We start from the raw sequence: 26,636 nt of genomic DNA, 5'->3' as shown, positions 1-26,636 counted from the left end.
TCCTAGGATTTTGTTGTCGGAATGTCCGAACAAAGTCCGACCGTGTGTACGGGGCATTAGTGTTGTGAACTTGATAATGATACTAGTGTTGCTAGTGTTGTGATAGCCTCAGAGGCTGCCCGTGTTGTGGGGGGGGGGGATTTATTATTATAGATTCTATATTATAGATTGAGATTCTATATAGATTCTATATACCCTATCTTGTTACCTGTCTGATCAGTGATCACTATCACCAGTCCATTTTCTGTTTGAACGCTATACATTCAACAAACATACAAACGTCGAATCTTTGGCTTATGGTGTCTGTCGAAGGTTCTAAGAAGATTTGACGGAGCAGCTAAACTATACAGCGTCGTACAGTTTAGCTGCTCCGTCGAATCTTCTTTGAACATTCGACAGACACTATAAGCCTTCAATGACAGATTCGACCTTAATTAATTTGGATTTTCAGACTAATGCAATTTTTAACGAAAAATGAAATTATAAAAAACGAATTTCGGGAGTAACTAAATAAATTTATTTTTAGGACGAAAACGAAATTCCGAAACAAAATATTTCAGTGTGCACTTGTCTAGTTCCTGCTGAACTGGCCAAGATTCAAACTATTTTTAGCTGGCTTAGGGGGCTTTGTCATTATTTCTTTTCTTATCTTCTGCTGATTGGCCACCTCTAGACATTTATAGGTACACTATATTAACAAATGTTTGATCATAACAACTTTATGAGTTGTGTGATATTTAATTTCAAAACCACTGGCATTAATTAATATGGAGTTGGCAATAACAGCCTCTACTTTCTGGGAATTTTAACATTTTTGTGGATATCTGCTCATGTCATCTAAGCACATTTGTTGGACACCCCATTCCAAAAGCCATGGTCCTTATTATGGGGTTGCTTATGCCCACATCTCCCTCCATTGCAGCTATTGCAGCCTCCACTGTTCTAAGAAGGCTTTCCACAAGGCTTTAAAATGTTGATGTACATCATCACACCTACTTCTTGGACATCCCATTCCAAAAGCTAAGGGCATTAATATGGGTTGCCTACACCCCTCCCCCCTACATTTTACAAGCCTTCGCTCTTCCAGGAAGATATTTCACAAGGTTTTCAACTGTTTGCGTACATCTGATCATCACATTTAAATGCATTTTGTGGATATCTCATTCCAAAAACTATGGACATTAATATGAGGTTGCTTATTCCCTCTTCCGCTCCATTCCAAATATAACAGCTTCCACTCCACTAGGAAGGCTTTCCACTAGATTTTAAAATGTTTGTTGACTTCATCACTAGAGATGTGCACAATGAAAAAATGTGTTTCCTTTCGTTTCAGAATAATTTGTTAAGTTAATCATTTCGTTTCATTATATTTGATATGTTGAGATGACTTGTTCTCAGAATTTGTTTCATATATTCGGATTCGTTTAATATATTTGTTGGTCTGAATCTATTTGTATTTCGAAAGCTATTCCACAAGATTGACTATATTTATTTTAACGTGTTAATTCGTTATTTTGGAAGATTACTTATGCACTCTGTTTTGGTTGGATGAAGGTGGATCCATTGAAATCTCCGAATCATAACAATCATAACGAAGAGAACAAAATGAATCTCGGATTCATTCATTAGGTTATGATTCAGAGATTCTGATGGATCCACCTCCATCCAACCCAAACACAATAAGTAGGAATCATCATCTTATTTCACTTTTATGCCTTACTCTATTTATTGCAATATGTTTCCATTTCATGTGTAGTGCATTTTTTATAATAATGAAAAATGTTGATGCAACATAAAAACAAAATTGATTTCAATCAATTTGGATCATTCGATATGTCATTACATTATTTCGGATCCAAATGAAACAATTTCTTTTGTTTTTTGCTTATAATTTATTTGGGATTCATTGAAATTTGTTACTATTGTTATTCGGAGATTCAGATACCTCTAAATCTCAGAATAATTAAAAATGTGTCCAAATTTTGATTCATAACAAAACAAATTGCATATATCTAATCAACACATCTATTTGTGTTTGTTGGACTTCCCAATCTAAAAGCCATGGGTGTTAATATGGGGCCCCTCCTCCATGCAATTGCCACTCCATTGCCACTCTTCTGGGAAAACTTTCCACAAGATTTTCAAATGTTGGTGGACATTACCACACCTAGTTGTGTTTATTGAACATTTCATTACAAAAGCTATGGTCATTGTTATGGGTTGTCTACCTCACCCACTATCCATTATGGCAGTCTCCACTCTCCCAGGAAGGCTTTCCACAATATTTTCAAATATTGGTGGACATCATCACAGCTATTTGCATTTGCTAGAATTCCTATTCCCAAACCATGTGCATTAATATGGGAAGGCCTACACCTCCCCCTCATCAATTGCAGCTATACCAACCTTCATTCTCCTGGGAAGATTTTTCTTGAAAGTTTCAAATGTTGGTGGACATCATCAAACCTATTTGAGTTTGTTGAACATCCCATTCCAAAAAATATGGGGATAAACATGGGTTGCCTACATCCCTTTCACCTTCATTGCAGCTATAACAGCCGCCATATTGGGTTGCCTATCCCCCCCCCCCCCCCCCAACTCTATTGCAACTATAACAGCCTTCTCTCTTTAAATGTTGGTGGACATCATCAGACCTATTTGCATTCGTTAGACATCGCATTCCAAAATCATGGACATTAATATAGGCAGTGCCCATTCCTTGTCCTCCTCTGCAGCTATAAAAGCTTCCATTCTGCCTGGCAAATTAATAACTTTTTTTGCATTTGTAGAGGTTACCAAGCTAAATATACATTCATTTATCCAATTATATTTGCAAATGCTACATTAGATGGTTAATTGTTTGTGGACACCTGATCATTCCACCTATATGTAGTTGTTGGACATCCCATTCCAAAAGCATGGCTATTAAAGTAGAGTTGCTTCTACTCTTCTGGGACGACTAATTGCTTTCATTGCAATTGTATAAAAGATACTAGACTAAATATACCAAAATTATCTATGTGTATTTGCAAATGCTACATGAGGTAGTCAAAAGTTTGTGTACACCTATACTGTATGAGCTTGGTGGACTTTCCTTTCTAAAATGTTGGCCATTACTATAGAGTTGGAGATTGCCTGTAAAAATGTCTGCCCATTGAGCCAAAGGAGCAATTGTAAGGTTAGGTAGTAATGTTGGACAAGAGGACTTCACAATCGATATTCCAGTTCATCCCGAAGGTATTCATTACGGTTGAGGTCAGGCTCTGCGTAGCACCACTAATTGCAAGTTTACAAATTAAGGGATTTATGGACACTAAAAGCTGAACTCCAGGTAAAATGCTGACAGAGGTTCTAAGCCTTCCTCGCAGTTCAAATAAATAACACATGTGAAATGCTATACCAGTTTTTATTTTTTGTAATTTGTTTTATCTGGTGTGATTTAGACATCCCTATCAGGAAATGCAGCCGGGGGCCATGACCTTCAGTGCAGGTAAAACAAATGTTAAACCTCAATAAATAAGAAAGAAAATATGTAAAAAAATCATTATACACTCCCTTTAATGTACAGTGGGGACGGAAAGTATTCAGACCCCCTTAAATTTTTCACTATTTGTTATATTGCAGCCATTTGTTAAAATCATTTAAGTTCATTTTTTCCCCATTAATGTACACACAGCACCCCATATTGACAGAAAAACACAGAATTGTTGACATTTTTGCAGATTTATTAAAAAAGAAAAACTGAAATATCACATGGTCCCAAGTATTCAGACCCTTTGCTCAGCATTTCCCTGCAGCTGAAAAACACCCCACAGCATGATGCTACCACCACCATGCTTCACTGTTGGGACTGTATTGGACAGGTGATGAGCAGTGCCTGGTTTTCTCCACACATACTGCTTAGAATTAAGGCCAAAAAAAAAAGGTCTCATCAGACCAGAGAATCTTATTTGTCACCATCTTGGAGTCCTTAAGGATTTTTTTTTAGCAAACTCCATGCAGGCTTTCATGTGTCTTGCACTGAGCAGAGGCTTCCGTCAGGCCACTCTGCCATAAAGCCCGACTGGTGGAGGGCTGCAGTGATGGTTGACTTTCTACAACCTTCTCCCATCTCCCGACTGCATCTCTGGAGCTCAGCCACAGTGATCTTTGGGTTCTTCTTTACCTCTCTCACCAAGGCTCTTCTCCCCCGATAGCTCAGTTTGGCCGGACGGCCAGCTCTAGGAAGGGTTCTGGTTGTCCCAAACGTCTTCCATTTAAGGATTATGGAGGCCACTGTGCTCTTAGGAAGCTTAAGTGCAACAGAATTTTTTTTGTAACCTTGGCCAGATCTGTGCCTTGCCACAATTCTGTCTCTGAGCTCTTCAGGCAGTTCCTTTGACCTCATGATTCTCATTTGCTCTGACATGGATTGTGAGCTGTAAGGTCTTATATAGACAGGTGTGTGGCTTTTCCTTCTCATTTAAATAAAGTGTATACTAAGTTTGTACACATTTTCTTTTAAAATATGAAATATTGCATCTGAAAAAAAGATGCATTTTTTATATACAACGAGAACCAGTGGAGTTTTAGGCTCCCTTTCACATGATTTTCTGTTTCTCATTAGCTACTTTGTCATAAAAAAGCCTGTTTTTTAGAGAGCCCTTATTTCCAATGCACAAAATAGTTTGTTTATGTATAGCTGTGCTCATAAGTTTACATACCCTGGCAGAATTTATGATTTCTTGGCCATTTTTCAGAGAATATGAATGATAACACAAAAACATTTCTTTCACTCATAGTTAGTGTTTGGCTGAAGCCATTTATTATCAATCAACTGTGTTTACTTTTCTAAGTCACAATGGCAACAGAAGCTACCCAAAAGACCCTGATCAAAAGTTTACATACCCTGGTGATTTTGGCCTGATAACATGCGCACAAATTGACACAAAGGGGTTTGAATGGCTATTAAAGTTAACCATCCTCACCTGTGAGAAGAGAGAATTGGGAGGACACCACTCTCCCGCAAGGTGATAGGACTTTAACGGATATGTCACTGTCATTGAGGTAAGCACATACACAGTTTATCATAAAAATATGAATTTATTACAAAAAGCATAAAATATTTTTCACATTTAACATCAGGCCACATAGAACATTGGCCACAATTGATAATCCATTAAAACTTGAAAGATGCTTGTGCGTGCAGTAAGCCAATGCGTTTCACAGAATCAAAGACTGCTTATCTGGGCAGTTCTACATACATCTAGATTGTCAATCAGATTGCAAAAACATCATAGAAGTAACATTAGTACCATTTAATTTTTAACATGTATATATACAGTACAATGTCATTATTATAATGATATTGTATAATGATATCCTCCCAATTTTCTCTTCTTAAATATTTCTTAGGGATGTGGATATGACAAACTGTCTCTAGAACTGGTCCATCAATTTAATATATATATTCCCTCACCTGTGATCTGTTTTCTTGTAATTAGTGTGTGTAAAAAAGGTCAATGAGTTTCTGGACTCCTGACAGACCCTTGCATCTTTCATCCAGTGCTGCACTGACGTTTCTGGATTCTGAGTCATGGGGAAAGCAAAAGAATTGTCAAAGGATCTGTGGGAAAAGGTAGTTGAACTGTATAAAACAGGAAAGGGATATAAAAAGATATCCAAGGAATTGAGAATGCCAATTAGTGTTTAAACTCTAATCAAGAAGTGGAAAATTCTGTTGAAACCAAACCACGGTCAGGTAGACCAACTGAGTATTCAGACACAACTGCCAAGAAAATTGTTCAGGATGCAAAGAAAAACCCACAAATAACTTCAGGTGAAATACAGGACTCTCTGAAAACATGTGGTGTGGCTGTTTCAAGTTGCACAATAAGGAGGCACTTGAAGAAAGATGGGCTTCATGGTCGAGTCACCATTGCTATGCAAATGCCACAAAGTATCCCGCTTACAATATGCCAAAAAGCACAGAGACAAGCCTCAAACCTTCTGGCACAAAGTCATTTGGAGTGATGAGACCAAAATTTAGTTTTTTGGCCACAACCATATATGCTACATTTGGAGTGGAGTCGACAAGACCTATGATGAAAGGTACACCATTCCTAATGTGAAACACGGAGGTGGATCGCTGATGTTTTGGGGATGTGTGAGCTACAAAGGCACAGGAAATTTGGTAAAAATTGATGGCAAGATGAATGCAGTATGTTATCAAGAAATACTGGAGGAACATTTCCATTATCCAGCCAGGAAGCTGTGCATGGGACGTACTTGGACATTCCAACATGACAATGATCCAAAACACAAGGCCAAGTCGACCTGTCATTGGCTACAGTAGAACAAAGTGAAGGTTCTGGAGTGGCCATCTCAGTCTCCTGACCTCAATATCATTGAGCCACTCTGGGGAGATCTCAAACGTGCAGTCATGACAGCCCAAGAATTTACAGGAACTGGAGGCTTTTTGCCAAGTGGAATGGGCAGCTTTACCATCTGAGAAGATAAAGAGCCTCATCCACAAATACCACAAAAGACTTCAAGCTGTCATTGATGTTAAAGGGGGCAATACACGGTATTAAGAACTGGGGTATGTAAACTTTTGATCAGGGTCATTTGGGTAGTTACTGTTGCCATTATGATTTAAAAAGACCAAACACGGTTGACTGATAATAAATGGCTTCAGCCAAACACTAACCATGAGTGAAAGAAAAGTTTTTGTGTTATCATTCATATTCTCTGAAAAATGGCCAAGAAATCATAAATTCTGCCAGGGTATGTAAACTTATGAGCACAACTGTAAATAACCAAGAAACAATTTAAGTAGGTGGCAAAGTTACACAAACCCAGCTCTTAAATCTTACCTGCCCAGTGCTCTGACACTCCCTGCATCCATTTTTTAAGAAAATGCCATAAAATACCTTTGTTTTTAATCTTTCTATGCAGTTATGTGATTGCAAACCCCCAAATCAACCCCCTTTCTCTATGGCTGACAGGGATGGACTATCTGTTATCTATAGAGTTATGGGTGCCGCCATATTGATATCACTGCTGAAAAGTATTAGGAGATATGGATCAAAGGGCTGACAACTCTGTTGCAGATTCAGCAGAGTTGTCAGCCTTCCACAGGAGAGGGTAAATAGAAAGGATAGTGGCGCAGGCTGTAGTAAAATAATGTAACATAAGTCCATACAAAGTCCTTTGAGCTATCTAGCTCTGTGTGAGAGGACAGTCTGCAGCATCAGGACAGCCTTGTAGGGGGAGTTGAAGCACGCTCCACACATGTGAAGAAAGAAAAGGACATAGGCGCCTCTAAGTAAAACCTCTTACACGCGATCGGATTTTCCAACGGGAATTGTGTGATGACAGGCTGTTGGCGTTAAATCCGACTGTGTGTACGCTCCATTGGACAATTGTTGTCGGATTTTCTGCAGACAAATGTTGGATCACAGGTTTTAAAATTTTCCGCGGACAAATGTGTGTTGTCGGATTTTCCGAGCGTGTGTACACAAGTCCATCGGACAAAAGTCCAAAGTACAAACACGCATGTTCGGAAGCAAGGACGAGCCAGAAGCGGTCGGTTTTGTAAACTAACATTTGTAATGGAGAATTAACATTCGTGAGGCGGCAAATTATGAAGTCTCGAAATGCAGCGCACAATTCTCTTCTTCTTTAATGAGATAATAATGAAGCTGCTTTGCTGGTGATACTGATGGAGTTATTGCAAACAAATTTTCAAAGGCTTTTTTTTTCTAGTGATATCAGGAATAATATTATTATGTTTTTTTTTTATTTGGGAAAGTTACCACAACACCATTATCCCGTAGTTTTTAAGAACAAAGATACAACTATGTTGGTGTCCCTTGTCAATTTTACATTGTATTTTTTTAAATGTAACTGCCGACTCCCAAACTGTCATTTGAAGTAAAACACATAGCCAAGTATTATTCTACACAATTTTTTTATTGTGCATTAAAAAAAGAAAACACATAAAATTAGACATGCTATCTGCCAATAGAACGTAACCAAAAAGTGCATTCTATGCATCCAAAAATATAGAAAATATACCAAATCATATCATTATTCAACCAAAAAAAAATGTCAAAGCAATAACTCCAAGACCAATAATAAATAACATGTTATCTCCGATTCCGCAAAATTGGCTGGTTGACGAACGACCGTTCAGAAACGAAGTGAAAAGCGCAAAATGAAAAGCGCAAAATGAAAAGCACAAATCAACACTCACCAAACTTCTACTAACACGAAATTAGCAGAAGGAGCCCAAAGGGTCGTGCTAAAGAGCTGAAAAACAACGTAGTATGTCACTACATTCGTATTTGTTGGCCGACAACTCCTTGCCGTTTGCATGCAAGACAAGTTTGGGCCAACGCCCTTCGGACAAAAGTCCATGGTTTTGTTGGCCAACAATCCGATCGTGTGTACGAGGCTTAAGACTGTTATATTTAATAGACAAAGCGTATTAAAAACTCACTTTACGGTATCTGTAAGCAGGCACAGTGGAGTCCAGCGAGATCTGACAATCTCCGTCCCGGCTGTCAGCAGTGGTCTCGTCTCAGTGATCTGTGTGGGACCGGCGTCCTGGCCAGCAGGAATCGTGACGTGTTAACGCCCGTGACGCCATCCCACCCTGCGCTGCGTTTACAGCCCTCTCCTGTGATCCCCAGCTGCATTCCAAACCTTGTTCTGGATCCCGCTTGAGCGCCGAAAGATTCCTGCTGGCCAGGACGCCAGCCCCACACAGATCACTGAGACGAGACCGCTGCTGACAGCCGGGTCGGAGATTGTGCGATCTCTCTGGACTCCACTGTGCATTAAATACAACAGTCTTACTTAAAGGTGCCTATGTCCTTTTCTTTCTTCACAGGAAAGGCTACACAGTGGCACTGGCAGGATTAACAGATAATTGCCAAGAACACAAGGAGGAAATAGAAAGAGTTGAATAGTTTTATCTACATGAAGCCTGATTTGGAAATTGTTTTAATCAACATGGATTTTCACTTTACGCATATGCCCATGACACCAAATCAAATTATCATGGTCTTGCTCTGCTATCTTTCCCATTTGAATACTAACTTTTGTATGTAGCGTCCTTTCCCTGGGCTGCCTAAATTTAGTATATACTGTAGCTCTGCTGCAGCCTGATGAGCTACAATTAATTTTTCAGGTCTGTTCAGGCTTTCCCTAAGCCTGGTGGCTGATTGCTCCTGCCTGCTACTGGAAGAATGCTCCAGAAATAATGTGGGAGGATCAATCACTGGGTTATGATCAATTATCTGACCCTACCCAATCCTTGGGAGGCTGACCCAGAGGGTGTGGCTGGGGAGATAAATATTTAAGAGGATCTAAACAGAGCTCTCTTCCCCTGGAGCTTCTCCCCTAGGAGGGGTGCGTGTATGTGTTCCAGAAAAGCTACTGCCACTAGACCTAAGAACGTGCTATGGGCTGAAGGCCTGAAGGAGATTTGTCTGAAGGAAACTTTGCCCGTTGATGTTCAGTTAAAGAGATTTGTGCCTCTCACCTGTAGCTCCAGGCTGCTACAGGCCCTAAAACTGCTGGGATAAGATTTTTCAAGAAGCTGTACGCCACGCTCTTTCAGTGCCTTTGGGTATCCTGCACCCTCAACCCTCCTCCCTGCATTTTTCTCAAGATCTGCAATAAAAGGTAAAATGGCCCCCTAGACTGAGCCTGAATTTGTTGTTGTGCTTTTTCGGAATGGAAACAGGGTGCCGTCTCTGAACAGGTAAAAGGACCCAAAATATTTCCAGAAGCTCTACATATATATTTACGCCATAAGCTACTGTATGATTGAGCTCTGCTTTCTTTACTTATGTACATGCATGCATTCACATACTGTACTTCAGTATTGTGCTTGATGTATGACATACTATTATATTTGTACCTATTGGATGCCTTTTAGGGCTTGATTTACTAAAATTGAAACGTGCAAAATCCTGGTGCATCTCTGCACAGAAACCGATCAGCTTCCAGGTTTTTTTGTCAATACTTAATTGAACAAGCTGAAGATGGAAGCCGATTGGCTACAATGCATGGATGCACCAGATTTTGCAATCTCCAGTTTTAGTAAATTAACCCCATTGTGTTTTTTTACATGTTGAATACAATTCTATTGGAAAAGCATTCTTTTGGCATTTGATTTGCTTACTCTCCCTGTTTCCCCGAAAATAAGACCTAGTTTGATTGTCAGTTCATGGCTGCAATATAAGCCCTACCCCCAAATAAGCCCTACCTTGTTTCCCTGAAAATAAGCCCTACCCTGAAAATAAGACCTACAAGGACTTTAACTAGGGCTTATTTGGGGGGTAGGGCTTATATTGCAGCCATCACCGACAATCACGCTAGGTCTTATTTTCGGGGAAACAGGGTGGTAGCAGGTGGGTACACTGTATGGGTTTTAATCCTTCATTGTTGCCTAAAAAATTGTGTTGGAGACAGTGGTGTGCAGACCTTTATTGCTAATTGCATCCACTGATTTATTAAGGCTTACTGAAAAACCGAAAAGCATCTGATTATTGGATATAGATTCCATATATTCCCTTTCGCTACTGCGAGTGTCCATCTGGACAGAGTTTTATGAATAAAGGACAAAGCCAAATTTAGAGTGGTAATAAATCCAAAAACAAAAATGTGATATATTGCTGCTTACCAATTCTTAGATGAAGTGGTTGCATTCGTTTTCTTTTTTTTTAAATCTGTTTTTCCTTTATTTTAACCTGGTGATCTGGCCAGTAACACATTTCCTGTCTTAGGCTTCATGTTCACATAGTCTATTATGACCTACGGCCACAGGAAAACGCAGAGTTTTGAACCATCCCTAACAGCAGCAGCTCCTAAACAATCCTAAAAGCCTATGTGTACATAGTCACATAGACTTTTATAGAGTTGAGTTTAGGAGCTTTGGCAAAAAACACCGAAAGTTCTTAAACTCAAGTTTAGGAGCTGTAGTGTACATGAAGCCTTATGCCTCGTACACATGATCGGACTTTCCGACAACAAAACCATGGAATTTTGTCTGAAGGGCGTTGGCTCAAACTTGGCTTGCATACACACGGTCACACAAATGTTGGCCAACAATTACGAATGTAGTGACGTACTACGTGGTTTTTCAGCTCTTTAGCGCCACCCTTTGGGCTCCTTCTGCTAATTTTGTGTTAGTAGAAGTTTGGTGAGTGTTGATTCACACTTTTCTTTTCACGTTTTTCATTTCGTGCTTTTCAGTTCGTTTCTGAACGGTCGTTCGTCAACCAGCCATGTTGCAGAATCGGAGGAGATAACGTGTTATTTATTATTGGCCTTGGAGTTATTACGTTGACATTTTATTTTTGGTTGAATAATAATGATTTGATTTGTTATATTTTCTATATTTTTGGATGCATAGAATACACTTTTTGTTTAAGTTCTATTGGCAGATAGCATGTCTAATTTTTTTAAATTATTTTTTTATTTTTAAATGCCAAATAAAAAAATTTTGTAGAATAATTCTTGGCTATGTGTTTTACTTCAAATGACAGTTTGGGAGTAGACAGTTAAATACAAATGTAAAATTAACAAGTGACACCAACATAGTTGTATCTTTGATCTTACAAACTACGGGATAATGGTGTTGTGGTAACTTGCACAAATTTAAAAAAAAACATAATAATATTATTCTTGATATCACTAGAAAAAAAAAAGCCTTTGAAAATTTGTTTGCAATAACTCCATCAGAATCACCAGCAAAGCGGCTTCATTATTATCCCATTAAAGAAGAAGAGAATTGTTCTCTGCATTTGTAGATTTGTCACGTCACAAATGTTAATTCTCCATTATGAACGCTAGTTTACAAGACCGACCGCTTCTGCTTCCGAGCATGCGTGTTTGTACTTTGGACTTTTGTCCGACGAACTTGTGTACACAAGATCGGAAAATCTTACAACACACATTTGTTGGCAGACATGCTAGCCAACATTTGTTGGCGGAAAGTCTGACAACAAATGTCTGATGGAGCGTACAAACGGTCGGATTTTCTGCCAACAGCCTGACATCCAACATTTCCCGCCGGAAAATCCTCTGATCTGGATGGAGGAGCAATGGAGTTGTCCATTTCCATCCGATTTCCCCATAGAGGAGAGCGGGACTGTATCCATGTCCACGCTATATAGCGGAGCAGACACAGACCTGTCCTCCAGCTGCTCAGCGGGGATCAGTGGAGTGATCCCCGCTGCCACTTCTGCTGCACAGATCGGTCTGTTAAAAGAAGCTTGAAAATAGACTTACTAGCAGGATCACCAGGTGAAAATAAAGGGAAAAAGCCTACAAAAATAAACCCAATGCAGCCACCACACCTAAGGATCTAACTTTTTAACTACACATTTTTTTGTTAAACATGTTTTTTGACCGGTAAAGTAAGACAAAAATTATAATACAAGACTGTACCTTATTTTTCAAACTCTGCAATGTGAAATCACTATATCTGGCTCAGCCTAGAGGCATTCAGGATGGATAACAATATTAAGTATAAGTAAGTAGATTTTTGTGTCCCAAACAGAATGATAGGTCTCATTTTTCTCCCCCAGGAACAACCTGAGGCAGGCGTCACTGATCGCAGACAACATTTGTCAAACAAACCAGATCATTGAAAACTTTTCACATTGTTAAATATATATATACAGTATTTCCCCTGTTTTGTGTATTGTCCTTGGTAAATTTAATGCACTTGGCTCACTGATATAGCTGTGGCAACAGTTTGTAGACATTTCATAGTTCTTTAGACTGGTAATGTAATCTCAAAAATCACTTTTAATATTTTACATCTTCAGCTTTCAATAAATAAGACCTGGTGATCCTGCCATGAATGTCTATGTTCAGGCTCTTCTTGTTATAGAGTGACAACGCTCTGTCCCTGTTTTCCGATTGTGTTCCTGTATTATCACCCTTCCACATTGGCTTCTGATGGAGACTACAAGTGGCTTTTTCAGCAGCGTGGTTTACTGTTGTCTGCTTCAGGAAATCCACCCTGAGAAATGCTATGCAGCCATCACTGGAGTGCATGTAGACAAAAAGTGGCTGCAAAGAGGGTGCACTGAGATGCAACTAATGCCGCGTACACACGAGCGGACTTTACGGGAGACTTTGCCCGGCGGACGGGATTTCGTCAGACAATTTGATCGTGTGTGGGCTCCAGCGGACTTTGTTTTCTCAAAAGTTGGACGGACTTAGATTTGAAACATGTTTTAAATCAATCCGTCGAAATCGAGTCCGGTCGAAAAGTCTGCTCGTCTGTATGCTAGTTCGACGGACAAAAAGCCACGCTAGGGCAGCTATTGGCTACTAGCTATGAACTTCCTTGTTTTAGTCCGGTCGTACGTCATCACGTACGAATTCAACGGACTTTGGTGGATTGTGTGTAGGCAAGTCCGTTCATTCAGAAAGTCTGTCGTAAAGTCTGTCGAAAAGTCCGCCGAGAAAAAGTCTGCCGTAAAGTCCACTCGTGTGTACGCGGCATAAGGGTGAAAAAAAGGAAACACGTATAGTAGATGGTTGAAGGTTTTTCTCCATCCAGAAGGTGGCGATGTGCCACTATACAGATGGAGTGAAGTCTTAGGGGCAGGGGTCTCAAACTGGTGGCCCTCCAGCTGTTGCGAAACTACAAGTCTCATAAGGTATTGCAAGACTGACAGTTACAAGCATGACTCCCAAAGGCAGAGCCATGATGGGACGTGTAGTTTCACAACAGCTGTAGGGCCGCCAGTTTGAGACCCTTGCAGTTTAAAGGAAATAGCTCCCTCCATTGGACCTCATGTGACCATTTCTCCCGGAACTCCTGAAAGTGTCGCCACCAGTGGACTTCAGGAGACCTTTTTTATTGAATTGAGCCACATTCTGTGGCATGTACAATGAAAAAGGTGAGCATTTTTTTTGGGGTCTTTTAGGTTGTGAAAATTATCTCCATTAATGAAAGAATATGCTGCTCTTTGGGGGTTGGTGAGCTTTGCTTCAATCAAGAGAGAGAGTGTGCCTGTCGGTTGGAGCTGTTTAGTGGCTATGATCATCTAATGCTGATAGAGATTGCCATAAAATTGCTTATCAATGTCCACCAATGCTGGGCTGGACTGGCTCCTGGTATTATCCTGTCCTGGAGTTAGTTATATTGGAGCAATGGTAGGGCTGCCTGGTATTGTCCTGTTCTGGGTGAGTGTTATTAGAGTAGTGTTAAGCTTGACTCCTAAAGAGTCCATGTTCCTGGGTGAGTGGTATTGGAGCACTGTAAGGCCTGATTCATAATGAAGTCCTGTCCCTGGGTGAAGTTAGCACGCTAGAATTATCAATGAAAACAAAAATGTGGAAATGACAAGATTTTTAGGGCACAACTTGAACCCAAATAAAAAAATAAAATACCAAAAGTTTATTATCCATAATTCTTTAAAATAGACATAGATTCAGATTCCATAAAAACATAATAAAACACAGTCTTGTTCCATAAATTTATTTACAAAATGTATATGGAACTGTTTAAAGTAACCCTAATGCTATACAAAAGCTACACCTGTTAAAGACAACCATAACTATGATAAAAGCATGAAAAAACACAGTCTTGTCCCTTTAATTGATTCACAAAATGGATGTGTAGCTATTTAATTGATGCAGCTTTTCCTAAGATTGAATAAACTTGTTAGTCAGCATAACGCGTTTTCTGGACTTCATCAGGAGCTACAAACAGAACAAAGCTATCATATCTGAAAATCCTCCACAGGGAGATAGAGTGGAAAAAGGGGCTCCCATCCACAAACCCAAAGCGGAGGGAGAAAAATCAAGGCACCCAGCACCCCATCACCCGACATGTGTGAGAAGATATTATTCAGGCTGGCCTAGTCGGGGCAATGCCTTAAAGGTTAACAATATTAATGTTTTGTTCCAGAAAATAGAAGGCCATAAGGCCCCAAAGTTAACTCATATGCAAAGATTTGACCACCCAAATATGAAATAAACATATACATCACAGGTTACAACAAAGTAGATTTCAATCTATAAAGCTGAGGGAGAGTTCCAATATCTCAACATGTTTCACAGAGATGCTTCTTCAGAATAAGGGTTTCTGGAGAAAACAAGACACAGCAAGATGAGCTCAAAAGAATCCAATGAAAGGCACTACATCCCTAGCACAGTAGAGGAGGAGTAGGGCAGCAAATACGAGCACCATGAGGGAGTCTAGATGGCAAGAGGAATTTGTGGGGAGACACAACCTCCAAATGGGGTAAAGATCTAGATGTAGTCCAAGCCTCTCTATATGGTAAAGATCTTGTATGTACCAAGACTGATACAGTGGAATTTGAATTTGCATGCGTAGCCTAATATATTTTTACTTCACAAAACAATGGTCCCAAAAACCCGGCTTAAACACCATAACCATAGGCGTGCGCAGGGGGTGTGCTACTCTTTGCAGCACAGATTCCCCCTGCTGATATTTCACCAAAGCTTCTAAAAATATTGTAAAAAATAATAAAATAAATAAATAAAATTGTAAAAAATAATACATAATAATAATTATATATATATATATATATATATATAGGCACGCATGTGTGTTTGCGTTTTGGGGTGCACACCCTAATGCAATAGGCTGCGCACACCTATGACCATAACCGTAAACAGATGGAAAGGAAATCCCAAAGTCTTAAACAGTCTCAAGCTACAACACAATATCAAAAGTACAATGTAAAAAGAGATCACATTCAGCCTCCTGGTCAAGCCTGGCCCAAAAAAAAATCCTCCACACAATCATTATTGTGGATTGTTGTGTGGACGAATTTGTTGAGTGCCCTGATTTTGCTCCCTCCGCTTTGGGTTTGTGTGTGGGAGCCCCCTTTTCCACTCTATCTCCCTGTGGAGGATTTTCAGATATGATAGCTTTGTTCTGTTTGTAGCTCCTGATGAAGTCCAGAAAATGCGTTGTGCTGACTAACAAGTTTGTTCAATCTCAGGAAAAGCTGCATCCAATAAACAGCTACACATCCATTTTGTGAATCAATTAAGGAGACAAGACTGTGTTTTTTCATGCTTTTATCATAGTTATGGTTGTCTTTAACAGGTGTAGCTTTTGTATAGCATCAGGGTTACTTTAAAGCAGAACTCCATGACTGGCCTACCACAATGCCCCCCCACCACTCACACATTCTCCCCCTAGTATTTTTTTTTAAACCCTATGATATGTGTTTGTGCCAGTTCCGTGGCATCAGTGCAGTTTCGTATCCTTCTTACAGCATTCTTCCAGGACTAAATGGTGCTCACATGATGTGTGAATGTCACTCAGTCCTGGAATACTTTGAGCCCAGTCTGCATGATACCATGCATCCTGCGGGCGTGTAAAAAAACAGGCTGGGCTCATAAGCGAAAGGCAGAATGACACAATGTCATTCTGCCTTGAGAAGTACTTTGTGGACCAAGGAGAAAGTCATGGGCAGCACTGGAGCATGAAGAGGGTAAAAGAAGTTTGGCACCATTTCTATTTTTTTACACAAAGGGGGCTTAAAAGTAATTAAAAATGCAATGAATTCTGGGTTTTCCTCCTCTGGTCACAATAAAAAGGTTTTGTTTAAAAAAAAAGTATTTAAAAAATACTGGAGTTCTGCTTTAAATGCCAGCTTTAGCTAAAACCCTTTTTCTCTTGTTTTGTAACCAGTGGGACAGGATGAATGGACCTATCTGTGATGGTGAAAAGCACTCTTGACTGATAGAGGCATTAAATAAGGTTGGAGGGTAACCAGTGGAACAGGATGAATGGACCCATGTGCGATGGTGAAAGGGATTCTTGACTGGTAGAGGTATTAAATAAGGTTGGAGGGTGGTTACTTGACCATTTACTGAAAAGAAAATCTGATGAAGTGAATGTTATTGGTTATCTTCGCCACAAGGGGTGGGACATGGGGGGCTTTTTAGGTGAGTGCAAGGGTTGGGCTCATTGACCTGAGGTTTGCTCCAGGCCACACGATGAATTCCCCCCACTCAAACCCTGTTGCCTTCCTATTGTCACAGTTTTATTGGTGGAGTTTACCTTGCCAGCGGTCAAATGGTCTCAGATTGGTGCCACCAATGGACTGTTGGTGGTTGGACATCTCCTCTGAATCTATAGTTAGGACATGTAAAATATATTGCCAAGGGTTTACGCAAAACCGTCACTTGTCACATCCCATAAATATGAAAGAAACGCCTTTTGTCCCAAAGGGACGGCTCACAAAACTCTGGGATTTTTCAGGTGAATAAACTCTCAAAAAATACACAACCAACACTACGTTTTATGTAGATTCCAAAGTTTATTCAGCCTAACTTAACCTAAACAAAGGTTTGTCATATTAAAACCATGAAAGTAAATAGTAATACCATCAAGGTGTGGAAAAACATAGACAAAACCCCTATATTTTACTAACTCAACCACAACTTACCCATACATAGGACACGTTTGTCTACTTGGTGAGAGGCCATAGATTTGACCACACAAATATAAAATAAACATATGCATCATAGATTACAACAAAGTAGGTTTCAATCTATAGTTGTGGGAGAGTTCCAATATCTCAACCTGTTTCACAGAGATACTTCTTCAGGACAAGGGTGTTCTGGAGAAAACAAAACACAACAAGATGAGGTTAAAAGAATCACATGAAAGGCACTACATCCCCAGCACAGTAGAGGAGGAGAAGGGCAGCAAATACGAGCACCATGAAAAAGTCTAGAAGGGAAGAATAATTTGTGGGGAGACACAACCTCCAAAGGGGGTAAAGATCTAGATGTAGTCCAAGCTCCTCTATATAGTAAAAATCTTGTATGTACCAGACAGATGGATATAATGCAGTAGAGGGCATACCTGTAAGTAATACCAACCTAGATAGATGATCACAGTTCAGCTGTAACTGGCCCAGGTTTGTTAGCAGCTGTAAGTTCTTTGTTGTATACCATTATGTTTGTTCTACGTAAGCTGTATAAAATCAGTAAATCTTTAGCCTTGTCCTTCCAACCCAAACCATTTTATTATATTTTTATTGAGGTGAGAGAAGTCAAGGTACTTTATTGTTGATTATGTCCTGATGCATGGGGGTTGATTTACTAAAACTGGAGAGTGCAAAATCTGGTACAGCTCTGCATAGAAACCAATAAGCTTCCATTTTTTTGTCAAAACTTAGTTGAATAAGCTGAAGTTAGAAGCTTATTGGTTACTATGCAGAGCTGCACCAGATTTTGCACTCTCCGGTTTTAATAAATCAACCCCATGGGGTTATGTCTAAGCTTCTCAGAAGTTAAATAAGTGGAGCCATAGTAGCATGTTTTTGTTTTTGGTAGAACTAGGAAGTGTACTTAGTTCTTCTGCTGTCTACAGGACCACAAGACTCAATACTGACATTAAGGTCGGTGGGTAGAACCAATGAGAACTTTGGAGGACCAAGGAGATTGACACTTCCCAGACAGCTTGGCCTGTTTAAGGAAGTGAAAAAATTGAGATTTACTGGCAGGGTCATCAGATAATGAAATGATCTTACAGAAATAAATTAATTAATTTATTAATAAATAAATTAATAAAAAACAAAATGGATTGACTGTCATTCTTGATTTTGCCCCTAGTTCCACTGTATACTCAACTCACTATTGTTTTATTGCCCAACTCTGAGAAACTTTAACATAATCTCTTGCACTGGGGCTGTGCCTAGACTGCAAGGATTGACTGCTTGTTTTGTCAAGGGAAGACAGCGGGGCGGAGGATTACTTACTTAATCCTCCGCTCCCCTGGAGGTGGCACTCCCCCATGCTTTCGCAGTGAATAGCCCCTTGGCATTATTACTTCCAACTCAAGGCTATTGAGACTGCACTTTTCTTGATGACATCAGGACCTTAGACCGATGGAGTGTGGGAGAGAAATGGCACATACTGGTCTAGCAATCTGCAGCAGATGAGAATCGGAAAATAAAATTCTTTTGTATGCCTCCTAGACCTAAATGATCATGAAGGAGCCCCAATGCAAGGAATCATTCTAACCATTTGACCTCGAGGCGGGTTTACCCCCTTCATGACCAGACCATTTTTTGCTACTCAACACTGCAAAACTTTCTTTTGGTGGTATTTGATCACCACAGTTTTATTTTATTTTATTTTTATTATATAAACGAAAAAAGACCAAAACCCCCAGTATTTTCGACTTTCTTTTTTCTTAAAAAATTTAGGCTAAAATATAATCTGCTATAGACACCATACTGGTAATGGCAGCAATCAGCGACATTTAGTGTGACTGTGATAATGTGGCAGACAATTGGGCACTAACAGACACTGGCTGGGAGGGACACTAACTGACACTGACATTGCTAGTTACTCTAATACAGTGATCAATGATAACACTGTACACTGTACTAATGACACTGGCTGGAAAGGGGTTACCATCAAGGGGAAATCAAGGGGTAACTGTGTGCCCAAGAGGTGTAACGTGTGTATAGTTTGCTACTCTTACTGACCAACCTGGCAGTTTTTTTCTACAATGGGTTGATTCCCTTTTTTTCTATCTAAATACAAAATAAAGACTCTCTCTCTCTCTCTCTCTCTCTCTCTATATATATATATATATATATATATATATATATATATATACTCAGTGGGGAAAATAATTTATTTGATCCCCTGCAGATTTTGTAAGTTTGCCCACTTACAATGAAATGAAGGGTCTATAATTTTTAATTTTTATCATAGGTGTAGTTTAAATCAGTGTTTCTCAACTCCAGTCCTCAAGGTGCCCCAACAGGTCATGTTTTCAGGCTAGCCATTAATTTGCACAGGTGATTTGATCAGTTTCCACTGCCTTAGTAATTACCACAGCTGTTTCATCTGAGGGAAATCCTGAAAACATGACCTGTTGGGGTGCCTTGAGGACTGGAGTTGAGAAACACTGGTTTAAATGATAGAGACAGAATATCAACCAAAAATCCAGAAATAACACATGATACAAATGTTATAAACTGAGTTGCAGTTCAGTGTATTTGATCCCCTAGCAAAACATGATGTAGTACTTGGTGGAGAACCTCTTGTTGGCAAGTACAGAGCTAAGAGGTTTCTTGTAGTTGATTACCAGGTTTGCACACATCTCAGGAGGAATTTCGGTCCACTCTTCTTTACAGACCTTGTCTAAATCCTTAAGGTTTCTTGGCTGTGGAAGTTTCAGCTTTCTAGAAATTTTCTATAGGATTAAGGTCTAGAGACTGGCTCGGCCACTCCATGACCTTAAAGTGGAGTTCTGCCCCCCCTAGCAAAAAATTAAAAGTCAGCAGCTATACATACTGTAGCTGCTGACTTTTACTATTAGGATGCTTACTTGTCCTGGAATCCAGTGCTGTCGGTACCCCAGCCGATGTTTCCATCGGCTCTCAGGTGCTGCAGCCGCCATTTCGGCTTCACAGCTGGTTCCCTACTGTGCATGCGCGAAGCGTACTGCCCTTTCTGAATGGCACAGCGTGGGGGAAGGAAGAGGGGGGTCAAACTTCCAAGTGATCTCGCCTGTCAAAAACAGGTACCTGCTCCCCCCTCCAACCTAAAGGTACCAAATGTGGCACTGGAGGGGGGGAGGAGGCAGATAAGTTGCGCTTCCACTTTTGGGTGGAACTCCGACTTAATGTGCTTCTTCTTGAGCCACTCCTTTGTTGCCTTGGCGGTATATATTGGTTCACTGTCATGCTGGAAGACCCATCCATGACCCACCTTCAGTGTTCTCATCCAAGATCCTGACAGTCCGCTGACAGTCCCTGTGATCAGGAAGAGCCAGAAATCTGATTTGTAATCGTCTCTCATCACACGTGGAGAAGACTTTTTACTGATTTAGAGCTCCACATCCCGCCACCCCCGGAGTCATCTTCCTCCTTCTTATCTATATCTATATCTATATCTATATATATGTTATTGTATATTTTTACATTTCTTTCTGTATTTATTTTTATTTATTCATTATCTGTGTAAAAAAAGGAAATACATCTTAACACATTTATTTTGCACACCATTCAGTACTAGTTCAAAAGGAAATATACAGGAGGTTAAGTAGAGCCTTGCTTGTGACCTATTGACAGTTGTTTCCATCTTATTACACATAATCAGCCAGAAAAGCAGAGTTTTAATGTGTTCTGAGAGGGTTCCAAGGCTACAGTTAATGTGTGCTTTGAGTGTTAGTATGTTGAACGTAGGCATTGGGGACAACTTTCTGTATTCCTTTACAAGTGTCTATAACTCCTTATTTAATAATATAGTGAAAGCAGTTATAAATTGAAGGAACTCACAGGACATTATCAGAATTCAGCCTTTTGAACTTAAAAGATCTCTAAACTCAAAAACAAGAAAATAATATATTGCAGCTTGCCTGCCTTTTGATGTGATGGTTACAGGGTTACATTTCTTTTTAAAGCTTAGTGGATTTTTTCCAAGTACAGAAAGACTATAGGTTGATTATGCCAGAAATGTGATGTTCTTGTAGCGTCTTGTGCACTGAACTGAAATCTCAAGTCATATGTGTAGCACCCTTGTAGGTAAAGTATAGGCTACTAGGTAAATTTATTCTGGCCTCTCTGTAGCCAGTGGAACAGTTGTTGATTGCTTTAGCATTCTAGAGGGTTCTGGAATCACAGTGAAAGGAAAGGCAGAAGTGCAGTTTCAATATTTATGGATACCCAGCCAAACCCTGGAAAAATGTGCCCAGTAGGTGGCTGGGGATCCCATGAATAGCTTGAGTGCTGGAGCTGGAGTTGAGTGGGTCCTAGGTCCAGTCCTATAAGAGGCATCCCTAGCCTGATGGGGGCTCTGCCTCTATCAGCAGTTCGCTGAAACGCGGCTGGATTTTCATCAAGGTCCCAGCTGTAGCATACTGGGGGTCCTGCTTCAAGGGTGCCAATCTGAGATTTTGGTTTAGATAGCTCACTGAAAAATGACTGGTGGTAGGTGAAAGAGGGTGTCCAGCTGTCCCATGGTATTGTGTTAATCATAGTAGGAGGAAAGGCAGAAGTGTAGTCTGAATATTTATGATGACCCAGTCAGTCCCTGGGGAGGTGTGTTGCTACAGCCATTTCTATTGTCTTGATAGCAATAATATAGAGGTAGGTTTAGTAAGAGCATATTGTTTGCAGAAAAGTCAGACCCCCCCCCATTGATATGTAAATAAACCAGTTGGATAGGTTTTGGAGCTGAGCAGAGGAAGTTGGTATGCAGGAAGTTGGTGGGAGGGGCTTGGGAGCTTTTGAAAGAAACGTGTTCGGACAATAGATGTGTTTGGAAGGACAAAGAGGAAGACATGGATACCAGAAGCTGGAGAGTTTTGGAGAACTTTTGAGTTGGACTCTGAGCAAGAAACCATGAAGGACATTACATCTTAAACCCTAAGTTGAGTAACGGTTTAGTTTACTTAATGCGTACATATTATACATGTTTATATTTGTAGGCAAATTTTTGTAAGCTATGAGTTGTGTTGTACTGTATATTCTACAGTTGTAGGTGCAGCTGTCCTGTTTAGTAAAGCATTGATACACTACAAAAGTCTACGCTTCCTTATTTTTACCGCAAGAACCGCAATAGATAGACGTGGAAGCATAACAGGAGGTGTACCCAGTATGTGGCTGGGGAGCCCATGAATAGCCTGAGGCCTGGAGCAGGAGTTGAGTGGGTCCTAGGTCCAGTCTTGCAGGAGGCATCTGTAACCTGACGGGGCTCTGCTCTTAAGGGCAGTTTGCTGAAATGTGGCTGGATGTTCATAGAGGTCCCAGCTGTAACATAGCTGGGGGGGCCTGCTTTAAGGGTGCTAATCTGGGATTTTGGTTTGGAGAGCTCACTGAAAAGTAGGAGGAGGGTGTCCAGCTGTACTGTGGTATTGTGATCTATGTTTCTACCTCACTGAAAATTGCCATTGGATATCAGAAGGAGGCACTGACCTAAATTCTGAGCCCTAGTGACTGTATTCTGGTTCCCTTTTCCTCAGAGGGCTTTAGTAAGCTCAGCCTGCAGTGGTATTTTTGAGAATTTATTGTCAGCCACCTCTTCTGCACTAACGCTGGAGGACTGTTAGGTAGTAATGGGAGAAGTATCCTCTGGCTGTTCAGTATTCTTGGGGTATTCCACACTCCCATCCAAGTTTCTACAAGTGATAAAAGAATAAAAGACATTCCCTAGACTGTTTATTGAGCCAGAGAGAAATGCTGTGTGCTTAGCCTCCTCTGCACAAATTTCATGGCAATTTGGGGCCATTCAAACTTAGTACATGATGGAAAAATGTATTTACTTCGAAAAGAATGATCAATATTAATATATTTTTTCCCCAAAGCAGAAGATAATTTCCTTTTCTGTTCCTCAGCCTAAAGGACTAATAACTTTAACCCTATGCTACACTTCCTTTTCAGCAGTTGTGCAAACTAATGGATGCAAATATTAGTACAAGCATGTCTTCTTTGAGTTTTTATCAAGCTCTATAGAGTTTTTTTTAGCCACTATTGGCTCAATACTATAAGAATGATCTGTGAAATCATTATATTAGATAGTGTAGACTGACCAGTGAACAATTAAAACTTAGCATTTTCATAAAACAGCATCCATTGAAATCCATTGAGGTTTTTTTTTTTTTTTTTTTGAAAAAAATTTTATTTGAGAAAAAGAAAACATTTACAGCATTCTCGAATAACTGTCGTACATATACGGTTATTGAAACAGTAAGTATGTGTTACAAGAGCAAAACATTTTTTTATCACTTCAACATAAACCTGTACCTAATGTGTCTTGGCTGCTTGTTCACTGCGGTATGGTTTGCGTTGTTTTATCATGCTTTGACCATGACTGGGGTCCCTATGGTGTGCGACAGCTGTTAGGTTTCCAGGACTGTTCGAGGGGATGTCCAGATATTTAGGGTACAAAAAAAAAGAATAGTCCCTCTGTAACTATATCTGGAGGGAGTCAGGGAATTTATTGGCGAGGGGTGCATTGTACTGTAAGTCCATGTGTGGTCATAAGCAAGCGTATCTAGGGAATTCATGAAGTGAATTGAGGTTATGTAGAGAATCTGTAGGTGCTTGGGTTGGGGGATCATATTATGATATAGGGGTAAGGGGGATTGGCAAGGGGGGTAGGAGGGGAGTGGGAGTGGGAAGGGGAGAAAAAAAAAGGGGGAAAGATAGACGAGAGAGTAGAGAGGGGGAATGGAAGAGGAAGCCTGTCCGTGACCGCTCCCTCCAGTGTTCGAGGAAGGAAGGGGTGTCTGTTTATAATTCAATGTGCCTTAGGGGAAGAAACTAGGAGTAGAGTGTATTACTTTATACCAGTGAGTTGAGTGCGTTTGAGTATGCTGGTGTTGAATGAAAGTGTATCCAGCATGCCCATCTTTTGTAGAATTATCATGGAGTATCCCGTGATATATGGATCAGCTCCTCCATTTCAGTGGTTTTATGTATTCTGTGAAACCAATCTTTGATTGTGGGTATCTGGAAGGAACCCCATGTGCATTGTCAGGGATCTGTGGTAGGAGTTGTGTGATATGGGAGAGTTGTGGAGGAGGAATTGGTCTGGGGATAGATTTAGTTCAAATGAGGTTACTAAGGAGGTGATATGGCACACTTCTTTACAAAATGTTTGTAGTGGAGTGCATGTCCACCAAATGTGTAATAAGGTACCCTTGTCTTTTTGACATCTCCAACATGTATCCGGAATAGACGGGTAAATTTTGTTTAGAAGGGCTGGTGTGCGGTAGCACCTGGATGGACTTTATATCCGTTGTCTTGCGTAGTAACCTTCATTGAACCTTTGTGTATATTCAGGAAGTTGTTCTCATTTTTCATCTGTGAGTGAAAGGGAAAGATCCTCTTCCCAGCGTGCACAAGCATTATTCTCGCTGGGTCTAATGTCTGCAAAGAGGAGATTGTGTGTGGCAGCTATGAGGTGTCATTGGGGAGATTCTTGGGTGCAAAGCCTTACAAAGGGGGTTAGTTGTTTTGAACAGTGTGAGTCTTTGTCTAAGGTTTTTATGTAGTGAGAAATCATCAGGTATGTCCAAGGAGGGATGGGAGGTTTATCCATCAGATCGGCAAGGCGCGAGGCAGAGATAAGTTTCCCGTTGTGGAAGATTTGATGGATTCGGATTTGATCCGAAGACCAGTTATCTAAAAGGAAATGGCGGGACATCTCTAGGCGGAAGTCCAGGTTTGATTGTATCAGTGTTAGGGGTCCATGTGTGGAGGATATGGCGGTTTGGGTGCATAGCTTCCTGAAACAATGTAATGTTGGTCCTATCAGTGGGTGTAGTTTGATTGCTATCGGAAAATGGTTTGAAATCATCCAAGGTAGAGAGGCTATAGAAAATGTAGAGTCTTCCAATGAGACCCAGTCTTTGTAGGGGGAATGTACATTCCAATCTAAAATTCTGGGGAGATGTATGGCTGCATAATAATTGTGCAGGTCTGGGAGTCCTATCCCTCCCAGTCGTTTTGGTCGAGCGAGTTGTGTGAAACTAATTCTAGGCCTCCGATCACCCCAAAGGAATTTGGCGCATATAATTTTGTATGTCTTGAAGAAGGTTGGTGGGACATGGATCGGGACCGTCTGCAAGACATACAACAGTCTAGGTAGCGCATTCATTTTGAGGATCGCAGCTCTACCAAACCATGAAAAGATGGGCTTGTTCCAGTTTTTGAGGTTAACGGATAATTTGTTTAGAAGGGGTAAATGATTCTTCACATACAGATCGGAGAGATTGGAGGTAAGCTGGATACCTAGATATGTGATTGAGTCAGTCTTCCAATAAAATAGAAAATAGTCTTTGCATTGGTAAAATCCATTGAGTTTTTACCCAGTATTGAACCAATGCTATATGAATGATTCCTGAAGTTTTTATTAGATGATATTGATTTACTCCTTCAAGAACCAATGAAACCTAGTTAATGTTATAGAAAATAATGCATGCTCTAGAGCTTAGTAAAGGGATCCCTATATTCTCTCCCTGGTTTCTGGACTTTTACACACAGCAGTTTCAAAAAGCAATATACAGAAGAACAGCAGGGTGTGTTTAGAGGCCAACACTGGTGTCATCAATTTAATTTTTATATGCTAAAACTTTAACATTTGTTGAAGTTAACCTGGACGCAAAGGGGTTGATTTATTAAAACTGGAGCGTGCAAAATCTGGTGTAGCTACGCATGGTAGCCAATCAGCTTTTAACCTCAGTATATTCAATTAAGCTTTGGCAAAAAGAGAGCTGATTGGTTTCTGTGCAGAGCTGCACCTGATTTTCCACTGTTCCATTTTAGCAAATCAACCCCAAAATGTCCAGATTATTTTATATGTCCAGATTATTTTATGCTGCATGGAACATCTAAAGTTGTTAAAGAAGAATTATGCTATGTGTATACCATATCGGTGGGATCCCTCCAGAATCTGAAAATCACTGTAGTATTCCCAGAATCTAGGGTATGGCAGCCATGGCAAGTGCACAAAAAATAAAGTCCCACCCGTCCTCTCGCAGCTACCTCCCGCTCTAATCTTGTCCCCGGCGCCACGACCAGCCTGCTGAAGCGCGGCCCCGGCACAGCAATTTAGCAAGTGAGGAGGCCAGGAGGGAAGCCAGCGACAGGCGCCCCCCATGACGG

The sequence above is a fragment of the Aquarana catesbeiana genome, linkage group LG11 (genome assembly GCF_042186555.1).
Source record: "Aquarana catesbeiana isolate 2022-GZ linkage group LG11, ASM4218655v1, whole genome shotgun sequence".
Taxonomy (NCBI): domain Eukaryota; kingdom Metazoa; phylum Chordata; class Amphibia; order Anura; family Ranidae; genus Aquarana; species Aquarana catesbeiana.
This window is presented reverse-complemented; position numbering follows the sequence as displayed.